Source organism: Morone saxatilis, unplaced genomic scaffold (genome assembly GCF_004916995.1).
Source record: "Morone saxatilis isolate NCDOM2014 unplaced genomic scaffold, NCSU_SB_2.0 Contig23, whole genome shotgun sequence".
In the NCBI taxonomy this organism is placed as follows: domain Eukaryota; kingdom Metazoa; phylum Chordata; class Actinopteri; family Moronidae; genus Morone; species Morone saxatilis.
The window spans coordinates 7,472,757-7,477,701 of NW_023339796.1; the positions used below are offsets into that span (position 1 = coordinate 7,472,757).

At 42.0% G+C, this 4,945-nt stretch overlaps 1 protein-coding gene across 1 annotated transcript in view; it reads left to right on the forward strand.

Moving 5' to 3' along the window:
• prkci (protein kinase C, iota) overlaps positions 1-4,945 on the forward strand; it is a 24,506-nt gene that overhangs the window by 623 nt on the left and 18,938 nt on the right. The window lies entirely within an intron of this gene.

The following is a 4,945-nucleotide window of genomic DNA, read 5'->3' on the forward strand; positions in this document are numbered from 1 at the left end:
ATCCCAAGCTGGGAAATTGCAGTGCAGCAGCAGCATTACACACAGTAACAACACAATAAGTAAAGACAACAACCTACACATATGTTGTACACATATAAGTTGTCAAGTGGGTTTAAATTCAGTCACAATTAGTTGTTAAAAAGACTTAATTCTGACTCAGTAGCTTGCTGTTAGGTGGTGGACACTTAAATCCATATTAGTAACCAGCCTGTCTTCTTACACTGACTCATGTTTGTGGGAAACCAGATGTAAGTTTTAATAAGTTTTGATAAGTTTTGTTGTTGATGTTCATCTGATTGAGTGTGAACATCAGCTGAGCTGTCAGCTTTCACAAATACTGCTGTAGAGTTGTAAACGTGTGTGTTTGTCCACTTTTATTCCCTCTCTAACTAATAATTGTTTTCATTATCAACAGTCCAAAACCCAAATATGAACAATTTACAATAATATATAACCCAGAAAGGCAAAATCATCCCATCTGAGAAGCAGGAACTTTAAAATATGTTTTGCTTCATTTAAAGTCTGATTAATGATTAATATATCATTAAAATGCTGCCCTGAGCCTCACTATGGGGAAACAAGGTATTAACACAAGATAAACATTAGATTATAAACACATACGTAGCACTATCCAGCTCTGATAATGAGATATATATATCTCTATCAGGGTGGGGAGATGCCAGTGTGCTTTGACTTTCTGTCTTACCCATCAGCTGTTTTTAGTTTCACACTGTGACGATGGAAATCATCGGTCACTCTGTGGATTTCAGGACACTCCCTTCCCCGCTGTCTCTGTTTGGAGCCCGGCCAAGACTTGAAAAACGTGAAGGGCAAGTCACCGCCGTCGGTCTCGTCGTGTCACTGCCGGCTGACACACCTCAGGAACACTGTAATGTGTGTTGGTCATTAGGTGTCACCTCGCAGAACAAAACATCTGAAGTATTCATGAGGTTGACGCTCAGGAATCTCCGCTATGTCGCCAAAGAGGGAACATCAGGAGGCATTAAACCAGTGTGTAAACGAAAGTGTTGTGATTGTTTGAGTGGGAGATAGAAGAGTTGGAAATGCACCAAATCAGTATTTTAAATCGCTGTTTATACATCAGTTATCGGCCTCACGTCAGCACTGTTTCCTGAACTTTATAAAACAGTATTATTAAAAATATACACAAGCCTAAAATGAATCTTTAACGATCTACATTTACACTTTAAAGTGAATAACTGATGTAAACTTTCAAGCTCAAACAACTAGTTGGTTAATTTAGTAGTTTATTGTGAGAAAATGAGTCAGCAAATATTATGTATATGATAATCTTTTAATAAAAACCAGACTCTCAAACACATTCTCAGTTTCCAGGTACTCAGATAGCAACATTTGAACATGTATATTATTTGTTTTGGGCTTTTGGTAAAAACAAAACATTTAAAGAAGAATTTGTAACTGATTAATGTTCAATGATCAATAATGAGAACAGTTGTTAATCTCAGTGGCAGTAATGTTTGCCACTGTGAGTCTGCAGCTTTCCTTTCCATCCAAACTCTCCAGTAGCTCATCTCACTGAGTCGTTCCCTTTCCACAAAGTGGTAATCGATGGCAGACTGTCTTTGTTTTGACTCTTTAGAGTCTTTGTCCGTCCTTTTTAAACCTGAAAACCACCAAATGAAACCCGCCTCTCTCACTGGCCGCACTGCTGTGCTCTATTTTCAGTGCCTTGTCCAGTTTTGAGTCCATTTTTTCCCTGTTTGCGTGTCTGTTTGTCTGCCAGCAGCAGCAGACTGGTGTCGGCCTGTAGCAGTCTCAGCCTGTCACTGGCTCGTCTTCATGTTGCTCTCATTCAAGCTCGTTGTCAATAGAGAAGGCTGCAGCAGCAGCGCCGACCACGTGACCGGAGACTGACCGTGATGCTGATACTGTACAATGGAGGCAGCAGATAAAAGTGTAGCGTATATTATCAGTTAATATCCTGATTATTTTTTCTCAATCGATCGTTGTGTTTATAAAATGTCAGAAAACATTGAATCACACCCCAGTTGCACTTCTGTAAAGTGTTTAAAATGAGTGTTTTTTTATTTTTTTATTATATATTTTTCAGCTACTTATTCATGCTCCTGTAAGCATACGTTACAGTTATTAAAGACACTTAAAGCTTGTCAGTTTAATAGCTCTCCTTCAAGAACTATGTGCATCACAGCTTGCTCATGGCGCCTCGTTATATATTCTATATCTTCTAGTCTTTTTGTGTGTGTAAGTGTCTTAATGGGCCCCAAGGGAGCGTTTCTGACAGCTGACAAACAACGGAGCAAAAAAAGCTTTATATAGACAATACAATTAATTAAAAACATGCCGATAGAGCCGCTGACTGATGTAATTGATCAGGACGTCGCATTGTGACGTGATAAAGTAATTAATCCTACTGTGAGGTGTTTCATCAGCAAACAACACGACTAAAGCAGGAGTTTCTCAAAGAGTTCATCTCCTGTGTTTGCTGATGACTCAGTTGAGTTTCTATCCAAATATTGTTGTAGTTGGAGGGATCTGTTTGTGCGGACAGTCTTCTGACACCTTCCGTTCTGTGTTTACCTTTGTGCTGTGTGGCAATACTGTCCACAGCCTGTTTCTGAAGACATTACAAACAACTCAAAGTTATAACCTACAAAAATGCTGTTTATACTCTTCTTGGGGGGAAAAAACAACAACGTTTCTGTATGTCGCTGCTGTGTGTCACCATATCAGTCCAGGGAAAAAAAACAACATTGTTTTGCAGACTTGCCAACACCAACTAAGGGATTCTTACTTGCCAGTTCAACTTCAGGATTCCTGTGTGTGCAAGGCATGTTGTTTGGCAGGAAACTGGGATTACACCGGCTCGACGGAGCAGCTCACTTATTTTACTCTTTTGAAAGGAGCTGCTCTTCTTTTTCAAAGACTCCGCCATCTGCATCAGTGCTTCAAGGCTTGGCTTTGTTTAAAATACGGGAAGCGTTCCTTGTCTCGCCATTTACTTTTTCCTCTGAAAGCCCCTTCAAGCACTGAACCACAAAGTCACACACCCCTCACCCACCCATCCACTGACTCACATCTTCACTCCTGATTGTATCAGATTGTCAGCAGCTGCTAACATGGGAACGATCCTCTACTCGTCCCGCACGTTGTGTGTAACTCAGCTCGAGTGCTTGCGTACACGTGTCTGTCTGTCGTTTACGTCTGACCTTGTCTCAGGCTCAGCAGGAGTGCGTTTGGTTTGCGCCGCGGAGCGAGGCTCCCTCCTGTTTAGCACCACAGGTGGGCTGTGTTGCCTGGAGACCGAAGCATCTTGCAGTCTGTTTCATTCACCCTGACCCCACTGGGTGAGCAGTGGGAGGATTCAGGTGTTTGTAGTTGATTGTGGTGTCTGTACGAGCCTATTTTGGTAACTTCATGTGCATTTCCGCGTTTGCCTCAGTGTGCGTTCGCGTTGCTTCGTTATGTGATTCTGGATATACGAGCGCGTGCACACGGGTTGTGTAACGGTGTCGCAGGGGGCATACCCATGCGTGGCAGCGGTGACAGAGAGATGGATGGTCCGAGGTGCTCGTGGAAGCCTAGAGAGGCACCCAGACCCTTCGTCCTGCTTGAGCGCTCACAGGTGACGAATGGCTTCATACTGGGCAGATGGGGCTGCTGAGTTCTACTCACGGCAGCTCAGACGCCAGGGGCACAGGCCAGCCCTCCTCCTCCTCCTCCTCCTCTAATTTAGCTGTACTGTCGGACGGAGCAGAGCAGAGGAATGCCAGGTCTGTGTGGAATGCCATTTTCACTAGTGATGAGTCCCAGTTGCTCACTGCAAAATCCTTCTGCCTTAGTCACCCTGAGGAATCCCACAGCTCGGTTTCCTTTGTTCTTACACGAGCTTCCTTTTTGAACGTAGTTTTAGGTTCCTTTTTAAAATAAATGTACTGGCTCATGTTGTGTTAAGTTACATTAAAGAAAGCAGAAAAGCCATGAAAAAGCTGCCTAAAATATTGTGACTTTAAACTAAGTTCAGTCATTATTAGGGCTGCAACAAACGATCCTTCAGTTAATCTGTTTGGGCTGTAAAATGACAGTTAAAAGTGAAAAAGTCCAAGATGGTACGTTCGTATTGCTTGTTTTGACAGCAACAATCCCAAAACCGAAGGTATTCAGTGTAATATTATAAGTTTAAAGAAATAAAACATTTGAATTAGCTTGATTGATTAACAGAATTGTAATGAAAACAAGCAAATTCTAGCTGCAAATAACTTATTATTATAGTCAAATACTATTATTTTATTGTCAATCTACCAGTTAATCCTCAATCAGTTAATTGATTAGTCATAAAATAAATAGCTATCACATATTCAAAGATATTCAGATGACTGTAACAAAGAACAGCAGCAAATCCTCACATTAATCCATTATTTAAATTGTTCTCGCTCTACTATACAGCAATTAAAGACCTAGAAACACGTTTTGAAGGATGAAAGTATTTTGCGTCCCTTCTCCCAACGTGTGTTTGAGCCCTTTGCAGCCTTTGGTCACTTTCCTTCTGGACCTGCTGTAGCCATTAGCAGAGCTTGTATCTGTGTCACAGAGGATGTTGTTCAAAGCACCTGAGACATGGCTAAAGTTTAACCACAGTGTTTAATGAACACCCACAGCTCAGGTCCGGTTACACGTGACACAGTTAAAGTCACCTGCTGCCATTAATACACCTCCTGGATCGTTTACAGTCGCAGTGTGGGAACCTTAGTGTGTGTGTGTGGGAACCTTAGTGTGTGTGTGCACTCTCTATCTTCCTGATGTTATCAGGGCTTTAGGAGGAAGTAGAGCTGCCATGCTGGTCCGAGAGGAGAAATCAGACTGTAGGAATGTAGTTGCCAGTCTTTTCCACCCCCTACTAATGATTAACACCAGCAGGATGGAGGAAAAGGGTGAGAAAGGGAGG